The sequence below is a fragment of the Macaca mulatta genome, chromosome 5, assembly GCF_049350105.2.
Source record: "Macaca mulatta isolate MMU2019108-1 chromosome 5, T2T-MMU8v2.0, whole genome shotgun sequence".
In the NCBI taxonomy this organism is placed as follows: domain Eukaryota; kingdom Metazoa; phylum Chordata; class Mammalia; order Primates; family Cercopithecidae; genus Macaca; species Macaca mulatta.
Window position 1 is genome coordinate 15,748,854 of NC_133410.1, and position 25,956 is coordinate 15,774,809.

Genomic DNA, 25,956 nt, shown 5'->3' on the forward strand with positions numbered 1-25,956 from the left:
GCTATAAAGAGATTTTACAGATGTAAATGAAATCCCAAATCAGCAGTCCTTAAGATATGGAAATTTTTGAAGTGGGAAATTTAAAAGGACCAATTACACGAATCCTTTAAAAACAGAGAGTTTTCTCTGGCTGGTTGTAGAAGAGGAAATCAGAGAGATTTTAAGTGTTCAAGGGATTCAATTTGAAAGAGGTTTTCCCTGGCTGGATAAAGGGGATGTGGGTGATTCCCAAAAGCTGAGAGGTGTCCCTGGCCAACAACCAGCAAGAAATTGGGGATTTAGCTCTATAACCATAAGAAATTGAATTCTTCAAACAATCTAAATGAGCTTGGAAGTAAAATAGCCCCAAGACCCTACAGATAAGAGCCCAACCCAGCTGAAACCATGACTTGGGCCTTGTGAGAATCTCAACTGAGAACACAGTTGAGCCCATTTGGACTTCTGACCTACAAAACTGAAAGATAATACATAGGTGTTACATCAAATCATTAGGCTTGTTATAATTTGTTACATAGCAACAAGAATGAATTCAATAATTTTGCTGTAGGATAAAGCAAATTATTGAATTGTATTCTATTTGTGTGTGTGTGTGTGTGACGCAGTCTCGCTCTGTCGCCCTGGCTGGAGTGCAATGATGCGATCTTGGCTCACTGCAACCTTCGCTTCCCAGGTACACGCCATTCTCCTGCCTCAGCCTCCCGAGTTGCTGGGACTACAGACGCCCGCCACCTCGCCCGGCTAATTTTTTGTATTTTTAGTAGAGACAGTTTCACTGTGTTAGCCAGGATGGTCTGGATCTTCTGACCTCGTGATCCACCCGCCTTGGCCTCCCAAAGTGCTTGGATTACAGGCGTGAGCCACCACGCCCGGCCTCTATTCTTCATTTTTACAACATACATTCATTCCAGTTCTGCAACTTGACAGCTGGAGAAATCTCTTCTACTTTCAGTGGCATTAAGTTAAACCATCAAGAGACAGAGGATGGGTGCCTATTTATAAATGAAGATTTGCAGTAAAATGCAGAACTGACTGATTTTCCAGGTGACTATGTATCTTTAAAAATTAATGTCATTTTGAACATTGCTCATCATCGTGTTTATTTTATATAGACAGAGAGAAGATAATTGTCTAAGATAGTTGATGGATTTGAGTCTTAAATAAGTAAAAAGCACATGTTCTCACACTGTAATAATTTTAATCTGTCAGGAAAAAAGCAAAGCCTTAGAAACAAGTCAAAAAGTAACTAGTTAAAATTTAAAAATCCCAATTTAGATTCTGTCAACCATAACAAGCAGTTTATTTTATTTATCTGAGGACAAGGATTATTAGAGATGGAAAAATAAGTACAATAATGCCTGTAGAAGTGGAGAGACCAGGCATCGTCAGCTGGCTCCTCCCTCATTTATCAACTGAACGCTCTACCTCCTCACTGACCGTTGAGCCTCAACACAAGGTGGCTGTGGCAGTGATCAATGTTATTTCATCAAGCACTTAGAATAATGACAAATATTGTTAGATACCCAGTAATGACAAATATTGTTAGATACCCAGTAAATGTTTATTCTCACCCTTCTGAACTACCCACCAGTTAGTTGGGAATGCTGCCTCCCCATGTCTGATGTTTCTTTCCTATGATGGCAGCTCAGTTAATTTCAGAGCCCTGGTACGCTCAGCTTAGCACCTCCCTTCTTCCTCCCCTAGAGGTCAACTTAGCTCCTGGGGGGATAAGACTTATCCCAGTGCAGCTTTGCCTGCACCTGGTTCTGAGGCTCAGAATTAGGACAGACTCCATGTTAAGTCCTCCAACCAAAGGTGACATTTCAGACTAATCTTTAATGCTGTATTTTATGTCACTACTTGTTCAGAACCAAGATGGGAAACAGCGTGCTAGTTATTGAGGCTTGTCTTCTGAGTCCCCAGTAACACCCCTCAAGAACCTCTGATTCGCCCCGCTTTCATTTTGACATACAGGATTGAGCTACCAAAAACAGGCTTTCTGACTCTGGGACATGTCCTTTAATGAATGCCCTTCCTATTTACAAATCTCTCCGGGAAATTGCACTAATGCAGTTTTTCAGCCTGACAAACTCAACCCACTTGGGAGCTTTCTATCCCAGAGATAAATGAGAGGTAAACTTAATTAAATGTTTGTGGAGTACTGTCTCCCCAAAAAAAAGTGTCACTTTAAACAATCTGTTACAAAACCAACAACTGTATTTATCTCTAAATACATTCATGTTTGGAAAATTCCCCCTATAGATAACTGTACAGCTGGAAGATGTCACATAGGCGTACTTCCTGCCTTAATACTAATATTATGCTTTCTCAATCCCAAGAGCTAACATAATTTCAATTATAAACTCACATAGTCTAAAAATGTATACCATGGTGAAATTTTTAAAAAATGGAATTTCAGGAGAATCAAAACACTTGCAATCTAGTGCTAGTGCTACCATTAACTACAAACAGGACCTTGACCACTTCATATCATTTATAAAACTTATCTGTAAAAGAAGATGCTTGGACTGTAATCTCCAAAGTTTCTTTCAGCTCTAAAATTGTGTCATTTTTTGCGACCAATTAACAAAGAACACAGGAGTAAAACTGCTCAGAAATGTGGAGAAGTATTCTTCCAGAAGACGGTAAACTTCTATCAGTGAAGACCATTGCCACTAGAAATTATTCACCTTAGGAAGGTGCCATGATAGATAGAAGTAGAAATGATGGATTAGCATATTCATTAATGTTAATTCCATAATAGATGAACCTTCAAGGTTCAGCAGCTTAGCACAACAGAAATTTGTTTCTTGTGCATCTACTTTCTGACAGGGAGGTTCAACAGGGAGCTTACCTTGCAGTGATTCAAAGACTCAGCTCTTTCTTCCTGTGGCTCCATCACCTGCAGAGCCTCTGATCCTTCTAATCTATCCAGATGGGAAAATAGAGAAGAAGACTCACCTGCTTTTTAACCAACCAGCTGGAAAGCAACACACATCATTTATCTCACTTTCTGTTAGCAGTAATGGGTCATAAGATCTGCCTAGATATAAGGCAAAGCAAAATAGGATATTGGCATTGTAGTTCCTGAATGGGCAGCCAGTTGGCAGCAGCTACTTTCCTCCATGGAAAATGGGAACCAATCTTTGAAGAGCAATGCCACGTCTATCACAGTTAATGCGATGAGCTCCTCACAGATACAAACTTTCTCTTTTCTACAGCAACTTTTACATCAGCAACTCATTTCTGCTCTATCTGGTTTTAGTGATGTGATAAAGGTCTGCTAAATAAACAGCAACGGTCATGACTCGAAGCAAGCTAATCTCAGCTGAAATTTCCTGTGAGTTTTGCTCTGTGTACCTTTTGTTTTCAATGTGTGCAAGCAGAAATACAAGTCAGATGACTCCAAGAGAAGAAAACATGACTGCAGTTATTTCTGTCCAATCGTAATAAGAACTAACAAATGAAGAAAGGCTGGATTTAGGTAGAATTGCAATCACCAAGAATATTCTACAAAATATGTATATATTCCCTGAGTAGTCATTCATCATATTTTGGCTTATTGAGCTGCTGACAGAGTATATTTCTTGTTTTGTGGGAGAAAAACACTTTGAAAAGGTGGTGTGTTATTATCTAGATAGCTAAACCATGTTTTTAATTTGCTCTCTAAGATGAAGAAAGGTCTAGATCTAATATATTCAGGTTTTAGCCCAGTAGAAACACTTGGACCTTTGGATTTTGGATGTGATAACATCGCCACCATACATTACTATCTATGAGGGAAAGCAAAACTTATTAAAGAATATAAATTCAGAACTCTAGGCCAATAACAAGTATTAACTAAAACAGGGGCTGGAAAACTTTCTCTGTTAGAGACCATATAGTAAATATTTTAGGTTTTATGAGCCATATTGTCTCTTTTACAGATACTCTACTTTGTATTTATAGCTATGAAATGTAAATAAATGGGCATGGCTGTGTTCCAATAAAACTTTACTTACAAAAACAGGCGATGAGCTGCATTTGACCCACAAGCTGTAATTTACTGATTCCTAAATTAGAGACGAAATGGCAGAAAACCCAAAATGGAAAATTTTGTCATGTATAGCTTGGAAAGGGCCTCGGTTTTCCTCTTCTATTTTGGAGCTATGTCTTTCAGGTTTGTTTGGAATTTTCTGTATAAAATAAATAACATTTCTATCATAAATAGCTGACGAAAGGAAAGGATATTTACCAGCTGCTAATGAACAGAGCTTGAGTCCCAGGAGACCAGGTTCTAATTTTGGCTCTGCCAGTATGGAGGATGTGATCCTCACTTGTCCCATTTAACTTCAATGGGTCTTTGTTTCTGCCTCCCTAAAATCAGGGAGTTAGCTGAGGTTACCTCAGATACCTTTTACATCTCTCAAGACTTTTTTTTTTTTTTTTTTTTAGCTGGAAAGCTAACTACTCTAGAAAAAATTTTTGACTTGACCCAGAGGACACAGTGAGATGAGTTACGTAAACTCTCTAAAGCTCCATTTCCTCACCTGTTGAAGACTTAATATTCTCTACCTGAAAGGATTAAAGTCATGTATGTGACTTTGTAAGTCATGTAAGTAGCAGGGGGAAGGAAGCAGATTCGATGTCCCAATGTGAATGGAATCCAAATAATGTGATTTCATGACTAGTTTAAAGGAATCTTCTTCACTATTATCCTAACATCACAAGCAAAGCTGCCCACACTCCCTTAGAATCTAGAAGCATTCTCTACCAAGTGGTCATCAAAACACACACAAAAGAGGCCAGGCACAGCGGTTCATGCCTGTAATCCCAGCACTTTGGGAGGCCAAGTCAAGTGAATCACTTGAGGTCAGGAGTTTTCGGCCAGCCTAGCCAACACAGCAAAACCCCGTCTCTACTAAAAATCCAAAAAAAATAGTTGGGTGTGGTGGTGCGTGCCTGTAGCCCTAGCTACTCTGGAGGCTGAGGCAAAAGAATCACTTGAACCTGGGAGGCGGAGGTTTCAGTGAGCTGAGATCATGCCACCGAACTCCAGCATGGGTGACAGAGAGAGACTCCGTCTCAAAAAAAAAAAAGCAAAACTAACTCAAAATATGTAAACATGGCAGATCAAAGCTAATCACAATATTAAGAATTCAGTTTCTCTGGCCAGAGAGCCATTCCAAGCAGACAGTAACCATAAATGAGGATTTCCTGACCTCCTTAGCTAGATCCTCACAAAGCAATAGCCCAAATTCTCCCTTCCATGTGACTATTTATCCCATACTAAGCCAATAACCACATCCTAAGAGATGGCTGCATAATGCACAATTAGGAAGAAGTTTTATTATTTTTATTGTGCCAGTCATCACATTGGAATCTTATATAATCATGATCCAAAGTGGGTGGTATTATTCTCATTCTTACTGATGCTAAGGCTGAAGTTCCAATGGCTTAAGCAAGTTGCCCAAAGACAAAACATGCAGGGCAAGACTGTGTGACCTCACAGACTGTGCTCTTGCCCTTGTGTGTGAATCTCAAGAAATGATAAGAATCTTTGGGCAGAAATGCTGACAACTGAGGCCGAGAATCTGAAAACAACCTTCCCTTCAAACCCAAAAATCAGAGACTGCTTCTTCCAAACCACTGACCTGTCAGAAGATGAATAAGGCAGAGAGACCATCAGAATCCAAGTCAGGAGTACTAGCTTGTTCTTGACATTGTAACAGAGCCTAAGATACTGCAAGTGAATTCCACCTTGTTCTGAATGAATGAATGAATCAATGAGGAATTGCTCAAATTCAAGTTGCCAGTAGCATATAGGTCCACGGGTACAAAAAACTCATTCTGATTTTTTGTTTCTTTTTAATGCATATCCTTGCTCTTGCTACACATCACAATTTTGGTGGGGTTGGGGGGATCCTTATTCCTCCAGCTTTCACTCTTCCAAATTCTGACTTCCTACTCTCTTTGGCCTCTTATTCCTCTTTCCTACTTTCTGCTTTCCATATCTCTTTTTTCTTCATCCTAATGTTTCAGAAAGAATGATTGAGAATATATATTTTTCTTTTTACCAGTGAAATATGGGGTGAAAAAATATTGTATATACATTTAGATTGCCTGACTTTCCTCTATAAACTTGAAAAAAAAACCATTAACTTCAGTTCATTAATGCAATGCCATGTGTTTCTTGTTACAAATTGTTATGGTCAACATGTTTATGTTTTCTGCAAATTCCTATTTTGAAATCCTATCCTCCAATTTAATAGTATTAGGAAGTAAGGGCTTTGGAAGGTAATTAGGTTATGAGGGTGAAGTCCTCATGAATGGGATTAGTGCCCTTATAAAAAGAGACTTAAGAGCTTGCTCTTTCTCTTGCTCTCTCTCTCTCTCTCTCTCTCTCTTTCTCTCTCTCTCTCTTTCTCTCACTCTCTCTCTCTGCTCTCTGCCATCTGAGGATACAGCAGGTAAACTGCTGCCTATGAACCAGGAAGCAGGCCCTCACTAGACACCAGACCTTCTGGCACCTTGATCCTGGGCTTCCTGCCTCCAAAATGGTAGAAAATACATATCTGTCATGTAAGCCACCCAGTCTATACAGCAACAGAAACTAAGGGTCATATTTTTAATGATGGAAATAATAATAAAGAAGAGAAATAAGTAAACTAAGTCTGGACTTCTCTAGAAACCAAACAATATCAGACCCAACTGGGAGATATACTTACCCATATCAACTAACGTGCTATACTCATCCAATGTAAGAAACTCTGCACCCTCCCACACCCACCCTTCCTTTTCTCTGTACAAGGTACCATGCTAGGCCTGGACCAAAAAGGAGACCAGGAAAAAAGCTAACATGTAAGAATATGTGATTCTAGGAACTGTCTTATAGATTTTCAGGAAGAGAAGTTAGCACGGTTTGCAACTGAAATTAACCTTATTCATCATAAGCAAAACTGTGGGGACAAAACTTGTAGAGAAGGAGCTCTTATCCCATTCAATACACATTACCTATAGTGATTCTGAAAGGTAGTATCACACTTGTTCAGCACCTAATAAATGGCAGGCACTGGGCTAGATTTTTTACATTAAACAGTAGCTTCTGAACCACATTATGAGTCAGATAAAGAAAATAAGATACAAAGACTTACATGAATTATTCCAAGTTACAAGGTATAGAAATGCACAAATGGGAATTTGAACTTGAAAAACCCGTTGGACCTTAAAGTTCACATTGTTTTTGCAACTACTCTGCATACATGAGTGGCCTCACCACAGTAAATGGATTCAGGAACTTGGAAAAAGACAAAGGAAACCCTCATGAAATAAAAAATTTTGAATAACGTGGATATGGCTTTGGGGATCCTTCACCCCATCAAATTCAGGCAGGTGCTTAAGCAGCCTCCCAGGCCCTCATGTCAAAGGAAGCAGGGCCTGGCATTGATGGCAGCTGCCTGAGTCCTGAAGCACTGAGAGGCCAGCTTCAGCCACTGTCCATGCACTGGACAGATAAGAAATGATAGATTCTTCCTTTCTGTTTTATTCCATTTTCTTAAAAAAGCACAAAATGGCATTTTGTTCTACAGCAGTAATTACTGTTACAGCATTAGATTATAATATGGGATCTGATAATAATAAATTATAATAAAGTTGTGCTTCTCTCACGGAGTCTTGAATGACTTGTCCAGGAGACCTAGTTTGGAGCTTTTTCAACTCAGCTGTGTTCAAAACAGAGAATGGGCTGAATTTCAATGAGGTGCGGATACTATGTAATATTCTCCACACCAAGTACCAAATCTACAGGCTCAATATCAAGAACATACAAGGTCTTGTAAACTAAATTCAAAATCTCTAGCTTCTATTCTTGCTCCTAGCAGTCCTTCATCTCTCCTAATACGTATGTTCTTTTCAATGTGGTTTTTCAAAATAGAAAATGAGTATTAGTTTTATAGTTGTGGTTTCTGTATCAGGCAAAGTCTAGCCAAATAAACAACAGCAAAGACTTTAGGTATTTCAAACAGAGGGAATATAATACAGGGAATTAAACAGATGACAGAGGAGCTGAGACCATTGGTAGGGGACTGTGAATACTCTGGAAATTACTAACAGCAGGAAGCTGCTACAAGCCCTGGTGATGGAGGGGAAAGACAAGAATTTAGACCCAAGATCACCCCGTGACAGCTGGAACCTTTAATGAGCTGGGATATGGAAGGAAGAGCTGTCCTATGAGAGCTGGATCACCGAGGGTACAAAGCTAACGTTGGAGACAGCACCCAAACCCAAAACACAGGGTGGGGGAATATGCTAGCTTTTCCCTTCCTCTGCTCCCCAATTTTCTGCCAGTTCCTACCCTTGCCTAATAGCCAGAAGGAAACAAAGCTGAAAAATTCCTACTGATTCCTTAAGATCTGGCTAGCACACTACTTCCTCCATGAATCCTCCCTTTGGACTTCCAAATCTCTTTATGTAAACTTTTCATGATGTGACATTTGGCTATCCAATACAGTTATGCATATTTAACAGCCTGTGAGCTTTTCAAAGATAAGCTCTATGGTGGGGTCTTTGTGGTATCTCCAGGCCTTACACAGAAGAGATAAAATTTTGGTAGGCCTGGGTTCAAATCCTAACTCTTCCACTTAGAAGCTGTCTGACTCTTGTTAAATTCTTCAGTCCACTTCAGTTTCCTCATCTACAATTTGAGGGAAATAAATTCCTCCACGTAGGGCCAGTCTGAAGATTTAAAACTATGGGACCTAGGCCCCTGAGCATAGTAAATGAGTAGCTTCTTATTGGAATGTGGTCTTGCTTGGATTGCAAGTGAATGATGATGCATTCTGTAGTGCTAATGGCTTCTATTTGCTCGTTTCTCTAAACTATATATTCTCTCTACTATATATTACACAACCTAATGGAATTGACCACGTCTGGTTAGAAACTTCTAAGAATAGTTAGGCCTTGAAGCTGTAAATGTGAAAATCTATTTACAGAGCTCTACCTTCCTTAACACCACCTCTAATGAGAAAATCCCAGTAGAAAGCAGCCTCAGAAGGAGGCTTCAGAAAGGGTCAGCCCAAATTGGGTGATACCCATGTGTGCACTTAGTCAACTTCAGCTAGCCAATCAAACGAATAAAGACTGTTAGGCTAATTTTTATTGGCCATGATCTTAGAAAAGGAACACACCATCCTCAGTTTCTAACTCATGGGGAAGTTTATCACAAGGATGTGTGGTATAAACAATGCTACACCAGCTATTGCCAAGATTTTCCAATGAAGAACCATGAGGCCTTTGAAAGGTCTATGGTTTTTTTCAGGAGCTTTAGACTAGCTTGGACAACATGGTGAAACACTGTCTCTACTGAAAATACAAAACAATAGCTGGGCGTGGTGGTGCACACTTATAATCCAGCTACGCAGGAGGTTGAGGTAGGAGAATCACCTGAGCCTGGGAGGCTGAGGTTTCAGTGAGCTGAGATTGCACCACTGCATTCCAGCCTGGGCAACCGGAGTGAGACCCTGCAGAAAGGAAGGAAGGAAGGAAAGAAGGAAGGAAGGAAGGAAGGAAGGAAGGAAGGAAGGAAGGAAGGAAGGAAGGAAGGAAGGAAGGAAAGAACGGAGGAAGGGAGGAAGGGAGGGGAGAAAGGAAGGAAGGAAGGATGGAAGGAAGGAAGGAAGGAAGGAAGGAAGGAAGGAAGGAAGGAAGGAAGGGAAAGAAGAAGAAAGAAAGAAAGAGAGGAAGAAAGAAAGAGAAAGAAGAAAGAAAGAGAAAGAAGAAGAAAGGAAGAAAGAAAGAAGAAAGAAAGAGAAAGAAGAAAGAAAGAAAGAGAAAGAAAGAAAGAAAGAAGGAAGGAAGGAAGGAAGGAAGGAAAGAAAGAAAGAAAGAAAGAAAGAAAGAAAGAAAGAAAGAAAGAAAGAAAGAAAGAAAGAAAGAAAGAAAGAACAAACAGACAGGAAGACAGGAAAGGAAGGAAAGGCAGGAAAGGAAAGAAAAGGAAGAAAGATATATGTTTTTTTATACCTGGTCTGATCATCTGGGAGCTGAAGTTGGTCTTTCTAAACCAAAGGACAACCCTCAGACTCAACAGAGCAAACAAAAATGTAAATCCTATCAGCTAAGTTTGATTAGGACTTCTACCTTAAGTGTTGAAGTATGAGGTGGGAAAGAGACAAAGTTACGCTTCAGTACTTAAGTCAAACTGTGGTAAACTTCTTAAACCTTAAAATAAACCCCATTGTTGACTGAATTCTAGAAATATTTTTAATACAGTTAAAATGACTCTGATATTATCTAGAAATAAGTTTGAGTCAGATAGACAGTTTCCCCTAAGTCTCAACGAAGCCATCTCTGATGTCCTGTTATATCTCTTAAAAATGAGCACCCCACCAGCAGCATTTATTAATCATCTATTATAGTCCAGGCAATTTATGTTCTTTAATGATATCTAAGTCTTGTTTCATAACTACAAGGTATGCTTCATTATCCAAATCTTAGAGGTGAGGAAACCACGATGAGACACATTAGATAGGTCACCAAGGTCAAATAGCTTCTTGGTGGCAGGGCTGCCACCTCTAAGGCCAATTCTAATCTAGGGCTGCTTGCCTCTAAGGCGCTGGGGTCTTTCTTTTTCAGCTGGACCATGTTAACTCTCTTATGTGAAAAGGTAGTACTTACCCTTTAATTTATTCATTCAACAAACAGTTAATCAGAGCTTACCATGTTCATGGAACTGTATGAGGTACTGAAGTTACAAGAATAACCATGACATGGAACAGCTTTGCAAATATGAAAATTCACTGCAACTGTAACATTCTTTGCCCCGAAGGGAAATAGGCTATTCTGTAAATAATGACTATGCACTATTACAGGCATTTATATATTGCTACCTATTAAGTAGAGGTAAAGAACAGTGTAGACTAATTAACCACAGGGCAAGAACCCAGGACAGAGAGAAGGAGCTAGAAGCAGGGATGGAAGAGCAAACGCCATTGTTTCGTGCATGGAGGAACAGTTCATATCTAATTTCAAGAATGAGAACTCTGGCCAACACATCTGAGATCAATCTCAACTTGGACTATTAGCTTTGGCAACTTTAGTTTCAGGCCTTCTTTGGGGAATAGAGGCAGTTCTACATCTTCTAAATTCTGAGTCTACCATTTTCTCACTCTAAAATGAAAGGGAGAAGTTAACTCATTTTCTTCTCATGATGACCATCATCAAAAGGAGTGTAGCTGTCTGATACATACAGGTTTTCATTCCTTCTGTTAAGGACTCCCTCTCTGCTTAAATTAATAATCCTTTGAGAGCTGCTTCCTGTCCTGAATTTTATTTACATCTTTTCTCTGCAGGCTAATTACTGATGCTATTTGTGATTACACAAAGTTGAGTGCCTGACCTTTCCTCTTTGATATTCCAGTGACTTTACTGTGCTGAATTTGTGGCATTGGTGACATCCTAAGAACCACAGTACAGTACTGAATTATCATAAACACAGATTGAAAGTAGCAGCCTTTGATTCATCATGAGGCAAAAAAAGAAAAGTGTTCTTAAAGGGAGAAATCCTACATGGAAAGGAGCATCATGTGACTATTAGGACATCAAAATGCAGATGCATACATAAACTTATGAGTTATACATCAGAATTTGATGAAGTACAAGTTAGATATACATACATTGACTCATGCCCAGAGGCTATAAAGCAGAAAATGATCTTTGATTAATTGCTGAGACATTCAGAATAAGCATAGCTGATGTCTTCTTAAGTCCCTCGGCAAAATATACAAACAAAACTTAGGTATGACCTTGCCCTTAGGGATGCATCTAGTCTCAAATCTGACAGCAGCAGCAAAAGGGTTACTTCCAACTTCACCTTAGAAAGCAGCGATGTACAGGTACTGGTGCCCTGAACATGTAATATTTATAACAGTCATACAAGTTTAATTTTTTTCTTTTCTGTGGAAAGAAAAAATACTTTTTTTTCCCTCTTCTTTTTTGGTAAAGCTCTGCACTGCAGGGGGAAGAAATAAAAAGAACCTCTTCAAGTTTGGAATTTTCCACTCCCCACACCCGCTCATGCTGGTCAGAGGAGCATAGCAGGAGAGACAGAGCCAGGAAGAAAAATGCAGATACGATGATGTGTCTTGGTGAGTTTCAGAAACCATTCATGGCCCACGAGGCTGATCTGACCTGTGTTAAGTTGGTGATTATGCCTCATTCACTTTTGTGTTCCTCACAGATGCATATACTGGCCTATACGTAGACATGAAAAGCATGAAGCTGATGTCTGCTATAGAAATCCAAGGCAATTTATTCCTCTGCTGTGAGTGTTTGCATTAACTCCCAGTTTCCTTGAGGTAGAGATTAGGATAAGAGGGTTTTCTCCTAATATTTTCTTCCCTGCCCCCCAGAGCTAGCTATTTTTAGAGTGGGAATTAGGTAATTATCTGGACCAGGTCCCCTGTAATTCTCATAAAAGGCAAGCAAATAAAATGAGTTTCGAGGGCCTTGGCTTGGCTTCGGGCAGGATATTGGCAGTGGGGATACCATGTCCTGAGATATACAAGGAGTGAGTCTCTAAGAATGCAGTGTGAATCAAAGGCCTTTATATTTATGAATTATGATTTTTATTTGAGCCTCAAGAATCTTGGTATCTAAGAATCCATAGGGAGAAGAAACCAGGCAACCGTTGTAGCATCAGAATCTTCTGACAGGGTTATGCCCTTGAACTATAGGCTAATTGTTATCTAGAACAATAGTTTTTTTGTTGTTGTTTTTTGTGTTTTGTTTTTTTTTAGATGAAGTCTTGCCCTGTTACCCAGGCTGGAGTGCAGTGACGTGATTGCGGCTCACCGCAATCTCCGCCTCCCGGGTTCAAGTGATTCTTCTGCCTCAGCCTCCTGAGCCGGGACCACAGGTGTGCACCACCACATCCAGCTAATTTTTGTAGTTTTTAGTAGAGACAGCGTTTCACCATGTTGGCCAGGCTAGTCCTGAACTCCTGACCTCATGATCCCGGCCTTGTTTATTCTTTTCTTGCTGAATCTGATCACCCTTCGTGGTGTGTTTCCAGTTCTGTGACAAACCTGAAGCACAGCAGAGAGGTTAAAGAGGGAAACAGTGATGCAGAGGCCTAGAAACTGTGCCATGAGGCATCCATGCCACTGTGCAATGCAAATGCAGCACTTCCCAGCAATACACATCTTTTTCTTTCTGCTGAGGCACATGTTCCAATGCTGACACTAGCCAGAATGGGGAAGAATTCCAAGGGAGACCTGACACATCATCGTTTCTCTCCCTCTCAGCGAAGCAAAGTGAGATGCAAATTTATGGCAATAACCTTAAGTCCACTTCATCATTTACAGAAATCATTCAAACTTTCAACAGTGTAGTTACCTGTTGTCGCTCCTTCTGGTTGATCCCGTCATAGCACTGAGTCAAGTAGAAGCAGAAACGTGGGACTGCAATGGACCACTTCTGGGGCTGCCAGTGTAATTTGTGGCTAGTTTTATTTCATTCTGCCTGAAAGCTGCAGAGCTTAGCTGAATGCCCACACTGTGAGAAAGCTTCTTCAGTTGGGATTTGGTCTGCACATTCGGGATAACTTACTGGAAGGATTTTAATGGATTCCTGACCCCGATAGTTGCTTGCGAAAACAGCATTTTACAAACACGTTGCCATATTTACTTGCGCATTCACACTTTCCTCCAATTTGGAGAAGAAACTCAGAAGAGATGTTTTCTCTGCATCCTCCTCCCCCTTCTCTCCACGCTTCTCTCTCCTCTGTTTTAAGAACATTGACCGATCACAGCTGGCGCCAGAACATAAGGCTGAGGGAATAATCACTGCATTAAATGGAAGTATCATTGTAGTTCATGTTTATTTTAATGGAGGACATTTCCATGAAGCACAACAGACTAAATTAGGCATCTGAATTCTCCCTATCTGGGGAATGTCTATCAAGGTGGCTCATGCCCACCTCCTGCAAGGCATTCTTCCCTCCCAGCCCTTCCAAATCTTAGCTGGACACAGCCAGCTTGAAACTTATGATGGGGTGCGTGCTGCAGGCTCTGGCACAGAGATGAAATCCATTCCTTGTTATTCATCATGAAGGATCTAGCATCACATGGCCAAAGCTTTATTCTCTCTGCCACCATGTACTCTCGGCTACATGTGTAGCAAGCACCTACCTTCCAGAGTTGTGAGGAGGATTTAAAGTGCAGATGCAGGTAACACGCAGGACAGTGCCAGGTGTGTAATCAACATCTAACGAATCCTAGAGTTATGATTATAATGCTGATGTTCTATCTATCAATGCAAGGAGTTCATGGCGTCTTGGCCCCAGTTTGCCAGGGAAACAAGAACTCTTTGTAGAGGAATCTGTGTACCTACCTTTCCTTCTTATCTGTCTTTCCCTTCTCATGCTGCCTATTGTTTCGTTAGTTAGTTAGTTTGGCAAGTTGTGTTTCACAGATTCCTCTAGCATGGACTTGTAACTTGAGATCCAAGGAACCTCAAGGGGGGACTTCAGCAATTAGTCAGTGCCCTGAAATGCATGCAAATTTTTGAATACGTTTGTGTGTTTTTCTGGATATGGTACCTACAGTTTTTTGTTTGTTTTTGTTTTTGTTTTGTCAGAGCTCAAAATAGATGCAGGCCACAAGAAGTATAACCATTGCTCTAGGCCAGGCGCGGTGGCTCATGCCTGTAATCCCAGCACTTTGGGAGGTGGGCGGATCACCTGAGGTGTTGAGTTCAAGACCAACCTGGCCAACATGGTGAAACCCTGTCTCTCCTAAAAATACAAAATTAGCCAGGTAAAATGCTGCAGTGAGCTGAGATCACACCACTGCACTCCAGCCTGGGCAAGACAGAGTGAGACTCTGTTAAAAAAAAAAAAAAAGTAAACAAAGCCCTTAAAAAAAGATGATGAAGAAGAAAGCCTTATAAAACATTGTAAAATAAGTTATACAAAAAACACAGTGCTATGAAATATATCTAAATATTTTTTAGCATGAGCACCATCTAATCAGAATGGATTGAACTAGGGGTTGTCAATTTTTTTCTGTAAAGGATCAAATACTAAATATTTTAGAGTCTGTGGGCCATAAGATCTCGGTAAAGACTATTCAAATCTGCCCTTACAAAGCAAAAGCAGCCCTAGATGACACAACACATTCATGAATGGGTGTGGTTGTGTTTGCAATAAAACTTTATTTATAGACACTGAAACTGGAGTACCATATAACTTTTACATGTCACAAAAAAATTATTATTCTTTTGATTTTTTTTGAAGCATGTAAAATGTAAACATCATTCTTAGCCTGCAGACCATACACAAAGAGAGGTTAAGCCTGATTTAGCTTCGGGCTATAGTTTCCCAGTTCCAGGATTAAATCACCAAAATGGCGGTATCTGTGTCTTCTGTGTCTCCTGGTTGCATATCATCATTGCACTGCTCTGAAGAAGTTGAACATGCAGAGCAATGGGATTCCTGACTTGACTGTGGGCAGAGACAGAATGGGCAATGAATGGGCTGCAAAGGCCTTGGGGAGAGGAAAGGACGCAAGGACAATGGGACTAGACTAGTCTGTGCTTTTTAGCTCCGGAAGAGGAATGTAAAGCAATGTTTCACACCATCATCTGGGTTGTAGCAGAACAGTGAGTAATCCCTGATCAATGATGGGCTCTATACATGGTGGGCTGCTCTTCCAGCTGGATCAGGTGCTGCAGAGCCTAGAGACAGGCTGATCCATTGTCCTTTAACCAGCACAGCTCAAACTGCGAGTAGCCAATTTTTCAGTAATGCTCTAATGATGATTCTATTAGCCAAAATTAAGAAAAAATAATCCAAGTTGCCATTTACGTTCAGAACTTTTTTTTTCAAAGGAGTTAGCATATATAAAAGAAAAGGCCAGCTCTAAGAATCAAAATTAGTTGTCTCTCCACAACCTAATTTGGGCCTTTTAGGAAACAGAGCTATGATTTCTGTGGGGAGTGGGCTGGAGACATTTGAACCCACCATCATGATAACAGACCCTGTCAGCAAAGGGCCTGTACTCTCTCTATTGTAAACTGGTTGCAGCAGAAGATGTATTTATTACCTGTTTCTGCACATTAGGGTGTCATTTTGTGCGACTTATGGTTGTGAGCAAGAGTTTTTCTTAGAGGAGTGGTCATGCTCATTCCATGATGGGTCTAAATGCTGTCACTGTGCAGCTAATGGGTGGTTTCTACAAGACCAGAATCTGCATTAGACTCCCTTGCAGAGGTTTGTAAAATACAGATTTCCAGGCTCTGCCCAGATTGCTTCAATTTAGCAGATCTGGAGTGGTGCTGGAAGATATATATATTGGGGGAAAAGTAACCCAGGTGATTCTAATATCAGCCAGGTCCAATGCTCACTTCTCCAGTAAACAGGATAAGCTATTCGCGGAGGGGACAGAGTATGGAAATGGTAACTTGGGGTCTCCACAGACATCAGAGTGGCCTAAGCATAAAAGGAACCTCAAGGACTGCCAAGCACTATATTTCTATCTTCAGTAAGAATAAATTACAAGTTCGTCAAAAATCCTGTCTTTGGCCTAGGAACGGTGGCTCACGCCTGTAATCCCAGCACTTCGGGAGGCCGAGGCGGGTGGATCACAAAGTCAGGAGATCAAGACCATCCTGACTAACACAGTGAAACCCCATCTCTACTAAAAATACACACATACACACACAAAATTAGCCAGGCATGGTGGTGGGCGCCTGTAGTCCCAGCTACTCGGGAGGCTGAGGCAGGAGAAGGACGTGAATCTGGGAGGCAGAGCTTGCAGTGAGCCGAGATCACACCACTGCACTCCAGCCTGGGCAACAGAGCTCTCCTAAGGCTCCCTATGAAATTCCCCACCACGGCTTCTTCCCACCTATCTGCCACCTCCCTGTGTCTCCTGGGCCTTCTCTCTTCCACCTTTCCTGGACCCCAGCTCTTCAGTTCACCCCTGTTTCCTGCCTTCCTTTGCTCTTGCCTTCTCTTTGCCTCAGCCCTCTTCTAATCCAGATGAGGTTGTATTTCCGTCACTGATTCTCTCTGCTCTACAGGGAGGCTCCTCAATTCCCTTCCCCAGTGTTGGAGGAAAAGTGGTGGGCAGGACACACAAAGTTCCTGCTCTGATCAAGTTGACACTCCAGTGGGGAAAGACCAATGGAAAACAGCAAATATATATATGTAAGTAAGATTGATTTAGGTAGTAGTAAGTTAAAGCAAATTAGAACAAGATGAAGTGGTAGAAATTTGTTCACTGTGGCAGTGGTGGCAACTATAAAAATGCTTGGAACATTGTAGGCACTGGATAAGTTATATTTTTTTAAAAAATGGATTCCATTTCATGTGTATATTCTTTATATACAAATGATAATTTGTGCCCTGTTCAACGTTCTACTTTTTTCAGTTAATAATATGTCTTGGAGAGTTTTCCACATAAGCATTTGCAGAACTACCCCATTACTGTTTTTGTCCCTTTGCATTGTACAGTTTATTTTTATTTACTCAGTTTCCTGTTGACAAATCACTTTCCAGCTTTGTTTTGTATTTAATTACAAACACTTCACTGAACATTCTTGAACATGTATCTTGATACACTCAATATTGCGTTAGTAAAGAATATTCCTGGGGGTAGAATTATTGTATCAAAAGAATATCAGTGATTATTGTATCAGAAGAAAGATAGATATTACCAAATTATCCTCAAAAATGATGTCACCATTTGCACACCCAGCAGTAGTGTATGATAATACTCTTTCCACATACCTCACAGGTCCCCATTATGATCAAACTTTTAATTTGTCAGTTTGAAAGGTTTCTCCTTGCTGTATTTGATTTGCATTTCTTTCATTATGATGAGGTTCAGCATCTTTTCATATGTTTATTGGCTATTTGCATTTCTTTCTGAAGTTTTTTCACATCCTTTGCCCTTTATTCTACTGGATTTGTTAAATTTTTTTATTTCTTTCTGTAGGTTCTTTGTAAATTAAGAAAATTTGTTTTATAATTCACATTACAGATATTTCTTCCTGATTTGTCATTCTTTTTATGTATTTATGACATGCTTATTTATTAGTGCATTTTATTTGCCATACAGAGAAGTTTGTAATTTATATAAATGCAAACTTCTTATTTTTCTTAATGGTTCCTATGCAATGGTTTACTGTTTATGTATGTTTATGTAACAAGCATCTTAGTGATCTTGTCATGAGCGAAGTTATATAGAATATAAAATTCCTAAAGTCTCCACAATCAAAGGTCTTTTGAAGAAAACCAAAGAAAAGTTTTGAATCGATGACCAGATCTCTTCCATATTATCTCTGATGATGGCTCAGCTAGCTTTTTTCCTCAGCCTGTTAGGAATTGGGCATCTTATTTTAAGAGGCAGCTCTTTATATTGTTACACAGCTTTTTTAGTCATTTGTTCAAATAAGCGGTAGAGGAATTGTGGTTTAATCAGAGAGCAATACAAACAGAGGTCAAGAGCAGGAGATGATGACATCTTCAGGGGGCTACACATTCTTCACCTTTAATCGTAAGATTGCTCCTCCTAATACAGAGCCAAAATTGTCTCCTAGTGTTTTCTCATGACATTCTGATAAAGCAAAAACATTGGAAATAAAAGATTCTGCCATTCCTTTTGATCCATGCTGCAAAAATCAAACCAATGCTACGTGATAAGGATCATCACTAACTAATTGCGTAGTAAATCCTGCTACAGACTTCGTTCTCTGATGATATTATCAAGTAATAAGTATTTCTTTTCAGTTCATGGAGACAGGATGTTACTTCTGTGAGTTTGTCTATAAAACAAGTTCTGTATACCAATACCATTTTCCACTGACTTTTATTGTGTAATTAGGTATATGATGGCCTTGTATTCGTATCCATTATGCAAATAGATATATATTCCCATGGAGAATATGTGAGATGGAGAAGTATATAGAGTATTTAGAAATATAAAGAAACTACACTGAGAATTGTGAGAGGAATAAGGCAATAATTCCAACCTTCAAAAATAAAAACTGTAGAGAAGAGGAAGAAGGAAGAAAATGCCAAAGAGAGATTTATAGCTCTAAATGATCATTTATAGCTCAAAGAAAAACTTCAGACTTTCATTGCTCAGTTCTCTCCTCTCTGAGAAGGGAACACAGACATGTGCCTGAGAGGGACCAGAATTCCCATGATGCACTCTGTTCCCAATATGGCAAACACTGCATTCACTTAGAACGCATGTACAGTAGGGTGGCCAGATTTAGCAAATAAAAATCCAGAACACTTAGTTAAATTTGAATTTCAGATAAACAATGAATACAGGTCAAGTATCCCTTATTTGAAATGTTTGTGGCCAGATGTGTTTAGGACATCAGATTTTTTCAGATTTTGGAAGGTTTGGGTTGTACATTGAACTGTAGTTCAGCATCCCTAATTAAAAAACCCAAAGTCCAAAATGCAATGAACATTTCCTTTGACCCTCACATCAGCACTCAAAACATTTCAAATGTTGAAGCATTTCACATTCCAGATTTTCAGATTAGGGCTACTCAACCTGTAATAATTAGTAGTGTAAATACGTTTCCAACATTACTCAAGTGCCCTGTATTCTATTTGGCAATTCTAATGAATGGTCAACTTCTCATTTTTTCGTTTGGAATTTCCAAACTCCAGGAAAGTGACTCTTGAAGCAACCCAAAAATATAAATGTTTTTAAAATATTATACGTAAGATACATTCGGTTGCTATGTAAGAAGATATTCTTATCCTGAGAAGTTTCAAATATCTTAGTAAAAAACCCAGCCCTCCATTTCACTTACATATAAACACATTCACAATTATCACTTGTTTTCTTGCTGGAAACTTCCGGTGTGTTTATTTTATTTTATGTTATATTTATTCTGTTTTGCCTGGCACTTCATATTCAATCACATTATACCTACAAAGATGGGCTTGAATTGAATCAAGACAAGATATGATGGGCAAAAGCCAGGCCCTGTGGTGAGAAGCCATGGGATTCTCTGACCACTGTCCCCTTGTAAACATACAGAGTAGGAGGACTTGAGATGAGAACAAAATCTCACTGAATTGTGAGTGAAAGTGATTACCGCTGACACCTCCTGGGCCAGTTTGAATACAAAAACAATTTAGGTAATGACTTCATTAAAAAAGTTAAAGCCCCCTATTGAATAGATCAGAATAAATGTTCTCATCAGCTAAGGCAAGTAAATGTACAAATGAGTGAGCAAATCACAGCTTATATTGAACAATACTAATATAAATAGCTCTCATTTTGCATTGAGTGTGTGTTTTACATATATGAACTCATTTGTTACTCAAAGCAGTCCTGTGAGAGAGGAACTTTAATTATCTCCATTTTACTGCTGAAGAACCCTGAAGCACAGAAGGGTTAAATAATGATCCAAGATTACACTGCAAGGGAGTGACTGAAATAGAATTCAAACCTTCTTCTTAAGATGTCACTTGCCCCTCAGATTATCTGGCAAGCAAAGGACAAAATAAATTTTTTCTCGATTGTGATTCTAATTCTAGCAGATTCCTTAGAAGGCAGCCTCAGCCTTCATAACAAAGACATCAATGCTCAATAGATACCCCGTGAGCAGACAATCATGTTCTTAGTCTACTGACCAACCTCAACACCTATTTTGCTCCCAGAAGTGAAGCCAAGTGGATCACAAAAGAGTAGAGTAGATTGAGTGTCCAAGACCTGCCTGGCACCATGCAACTTGGGATAGGTCGTGGGCCTCAACATCGTAGTTGTTTCCTTATCAGAATAAGTAATGATGAAATGATAATGGTAGCCATCCTAGAGTGAGCTTCTAGTCTTCATCAGGCACAAGGCTAGGTAGGCACTTAGCACATATGGCACCAAGAACACTGTGATCGTAACCCCCATTCTTGCCTCCACTTTACAGATGAGGAAATTAACATACAGAGGAGTTAAGTAACCTTTGAAAAGTCACACAGGTAATAAGAAGCAAAGCAAGGGGTTGTACCAGGTCTAGCCGTGGGCTAGGTGCACAGCTTGTGGTGTTCAGGCTGGCTGGGATCTAGTCCTGTTGTAACACTGAGTAATATTGTTCACATTACTTAAACATTCCATTTCCATGTCATGTTTTCCTCTTCTGTAAGTTGGGGATATAGTACTAGTAGTGTCTATGTTAGAATTCAAGAAGACAAGATATATAATGACCAGAACATTGCCTGGCAGGGAGTCAACACCCACACAAGCTAGCTGTTACCGTCACTATTACTATTGTTATTGCTATTACTATTACTGTGGCTATTACTATTGCTATTGTTATTGCCATTGCTATTTCTATTACTATGAATGCCTTTCCTATTTCAGCACAATGTTCTTGTCTTAAAAAAGAAAGAATTTATAGATCAAAAGTTCCATAATTCTAGAAATCTATAGATGAGACGAGGGGGAGAAAAGAAAATGAAACAAAGACTAAAGTTCCTTGAGGAGAAAAGAAGTCCTTGAAGGGCTGCTGGCAAAAGATCAGAAGGAAAAAAGATCTGAAATATCCAGTGCTTTGAGTTTCAGATATTTTATTTCCATTTGGTTTGCAATATTCAAGTGCCAAACTTCCCATGAACTTGGAAAGTTCTCTTATTAGTTGTCAATATATTTCCTAAGAAGGACCCATGAAAGAAAAGTCTGAACTCCATGCCTGCGCGCTCCCATTCCCCTCCCCCTCCCCTAACAGGGACACCAGCCTGAATTGCCTGAACGTGTATCATTTTAGGCTTCAGCCCTGAAGCATCTCCCTGTCCCTCTTACTTAATGTAGTCTTCCAAGACCAATTTCAAGAAGTAGGTAAGGAGAAATGAAGGTGAAAGAAGCTGCTTCTGTGTTTCAGGCTTTAATGGACTTTATTTTCCTTGTCCAAGTGCCTCTCCCTTGCAGGCCCTGTGATGTGGGTCATCTTCCTCTTATTTACTTCCTTCAGGGAACATGAACACAATGGCTGTCAAGGTCCATGCATCCTCTTGGTCTGCATGGGGATGCATGAGTGAAGCTCAGTCCCACCAGCCTTTGCAGACACAAGCCCAAGCAGGAAGACTTCCCACATGGCTGGGGCGTCGTTCCTCACCACATCTTATGGGCCACTCATGTACTTTTCATGATGGACTTCCAGCCCTATCCTTCCCACTCTGCCATATTGAATTGCTCACAGCTCTTGAATGCCTATGTACTCTCCCTCCCCTCATTCATGTCCCATGCACCCTCCTCACCTCTACTCATGCTGAATGGCTAAGTTTCAATGTGGATCCTCTAGGAAGGATTAGTTGTCCTAATCACAGACTGGGTTAGTTGTCCTCCTGTGTATGTATGTGTATACACAATAAACCCTCATTTATCCAGTGTCTTCTGTGTGCCAATCCTCGCTCTAAGAAATGGAGAAAATAAATGTTGAACAAGGCAACATGGAGAAAGAAATGGCAAAATAAGCAAGATTCCAGAAAGTGATATGGGCCATAACAGCTGAAACAGGATGACCTGGTAAAAAGTAAGGGGAGGCAGCTATATGAAATTGGGGAACCAGGTATTTTTTTCTGAAAAAGGAACTAATATTTAAGCAGAGTCATAAAGGCAGAGAAGCAGCCAGTCATGTAAGGAGTTGGGGCAGAATGTTCCAGGTAGAAGAAATGATGCAAAGATGCTAAGGCAGGAATGGATGTAGTGTGTGAGGTGAACAGAGAGCTTTCTGGGGGAGAATGATGTGGTTTATGGACATGCCAGTAAAGTCATTGTCATGGCCAATTTATATCCAATGGTAATCTGATGGGTAGAGAGCAGCCGGACATATGACAAAGGCTTTAGAATAAGACAGCTGTATCTACCACTGACTGGTTGTACGGCTGTGAGCAAGATTTTTTAACCACTCTGATCATCACCTTTCTCAACACACGATAGTGCTTAAAAGCAGACCTTCGAGTTATTCAAACAACTTCTCTTTTGCTAATTGGGTGGCGACATATTTAACTTTTCTGAAGCTTATTTTTCCTACATGCTAAGTGGGTCACATATAGAAAGCCTAGCATTTAGTTATGGCCAATATTTTGGGTGCATTATCAATGTTACTGTCACTCATTTGTGTGCAAGTAATAATACCACCAACTGCAGACTGTTTGAAAATCAGATATAATTTATGTGCAGTATTCCAAATTTAGTAAGTTTACCACATTAGTATAGTGGATGTTTCTTGTTTTGAATTTACTTAGCAACCATTTCTCTATCTAACAGCAACTTATTTCCTTTAGGGAAAGATGTATTTCAATTGTATATACCTGATGGGACTGTTATCGGGTACCCCTCTTTTCCCCAATTGGGTGATCCATGCTAAGCTAAGCAGATACTTCTTCCCTGGAATCTGCATCTTGAGTAGAGTCAACAAGACTTAAAAAAAAGAAGGCACTCATTCATTCTAGCAATGATGCCTGAGAAAGTCTCTTCCTATACAAGACCATTATTGTGATTTCTGTTTCCTTTGGCCTCCAGAACTGCAAAAACCCCTGTCCTTTCTAAGACCTGGTCTCCTTTTTCTACCAATTCGAGAAGTTCCTGATAGCTTTCCACTAGATTCCCTTTTGTTTAAATTATCCAGGGTTATTTTATTTATCTCGCAACTAAAAATTATAACCAATCCAGATAGTGATATTATTGTTACTTTTATTGTTATTAGGAAGGAAGGTTTAACTACTAACATTATTGTTAATTATTTTTTTTTTTTATGGTATGGGGAGTATAAACTGCCCACAAATTTTCTGCCTTAATTGGGAATAGATAATAAAATCAAAAGCAAGCCACATAAATCTCTCTTGTTTTCCCATTCACACCCACACCTGCTCTGTATACGTATCTATTCCCATAGCTTGTATGATTTGTAGTTGAAGACTAAATCCTGGCTACAGCTCAAAGCAAGAAAAAATTTACAAATGATAGACTGGGCTGTTGGTTTAATGTCTGTTTTCAAGGCCAATGATGTAGTCACATAAAAAAACCTCTGATAAAATTTTAATAGACAATGATGCGTGCTATGTGTGTTCTCTATGGTGAGGACAAGGACATTGATTCAAGACTCAGAGATGATATTTAACTTCCCTGCATGTGGAAGCCACAGACTGCTTGCTCTCTTACAACTGATTCTAACGGAGCAGTGAGGGAGGCAGGTGGAAAATAAGGATGAATAAGGTAACATACCAGAAAACCTAGTGGGGTCCTGTCTACTTCCTCTAGGTCTATGATTACATGATTCTATCTATGAAGTTATTAATTTTTTTAATGCACGAGGATCTTTGGCTTAAGAGGAAATTTCACCTACCTTCACCACAATTTTTAACCTGCTCAAGTTCCCTATGTCTCTAATCAGAACAAAATGATTTCTATTATAAATTATGAAATAATAATTATACATAATCCTTTCATAGTTTACATAAATATGTCATATATAATTTACAAAGTTGTTGTAAAGACTAAAAACAGTTGTGTGCCCTTCCTACTTCACTTCATAGAAGAAGTGTGCTCACTCCAATCAGTGACCACACTGCTTCAACCCCCCTTTGGAATAGAGTTCACATCCATGCCCTACGGCTTCTGACTTAGTTTAGCTCCTGTGAAAATAGGCAGGGTCTATTTTTTAACCTATTGAAGTTGGGTATGACCATGTGACATTTTTTTGGCTAATGGAAAGTGGACAGAAGTGACCAGGTGCCTGTTCTGAGCTGACGTCTTAGGAGGCATAGTGAGGTTCCACTCTCTCTGTCTCCTCTAGTAATTTGCTATGAGAACAATATGACCTAAAGCTGCTATTCAAGGAGAATGAGTGGCAGGAAACCCAATCTGTGGCCTGAGGCCAAGCCCAGCCTGCCTGCAGCTTAGTACAGGGCTGCCCTAGCCTACCATAACCCCATGAAGAAAAAAATAAATGCTTTTTTTCTTAAGTCACTCTGTTTTAATGTTATGCTGCAATATTGGGACAACAGCTGGGCAATGTGCAAACCCTTTTTACAAATTTCATTGCCCTCTGCATGATTTTAAACTCTGTAAAGTTAGGGTCTGGGTCTATTTGCTCCATTGTTATTTTCCCACTTCCTAGGACGGTTTATAGTGAGTAATATTTAATGGTCTATCATGAGTTCCTTGTGTTAGTCTAGTCCCCTTTCTCCAATGAGATATACATTTAAGATAAAGAAGCAATCCTACTTAAGAATGATATCTGCAAAATACGTGTGAGATTACCTTTCATTTTTCTCAGTCACTGTATAATCTTTTTTTTTTAAGTGAACAAAATAAACAGGCAAATCTTGTGGATAATAGCACAGAGGCTAGCTTTAAAACTATTAGAGACAATATTTACTATTTCTTTGTATAATGAAGGGGCCAAAATTGCTGGTAAACATAATTCTGAATCCTTGTGTTCCTTTGTTTAGTCAGCAAGCCTTTTGATGGCATTTTGTGCTAAGCCCCATATTAAGTCCTTGAGATATGGTGCAATGGATTTAATGTTTATTCTGCTACTTCCACCCCCAAATTCATATGTGGAAGTCCTAACTTTCAAGGTAATGGTATTAGGAGGTGGGGCCCTTGGTAGGTGATTAGGTAATGAAGGTGGCACCCCCATGAATAAGATTAGTGCCATTATAAAAGAAGCCCGAGAGAGGTCCCTTGCCCCTTCTACCACATAAGGACACATCGAGAAAGTGGCCATTTGCAAGCCAGGAAGATACCCCTCCTCGGATATTTAACCTGCCAATGCCTTGGTCTGGGACTTCCCAATTCTAGAACTGCGAGAAATAATGTCTGCTGTTTATAAGCCACCCAGTCTATGGTATTTTGTGATAGCAGCCCAAATGGACTACGGCATAAAGAACGAGATCATGATTCTTGGTGTTAAGTCATTTATGCGATAGTGGCAAACACAATTCCATAGACA

At 39.7% G+C, this 25,956-nt stretch overlaps 1 protein-coding gene across 39 annotated transcripts in view; it reads right to left on the minus strand.

The window, feature by feature from the left end:
• LDB2 (LIM domain binding 2) overlaps window positions 1–25,956 on the minus strand; it is a 391,560-nt gene that overhangs the window by 168,103 nt on the left and 197,501 nt on the right.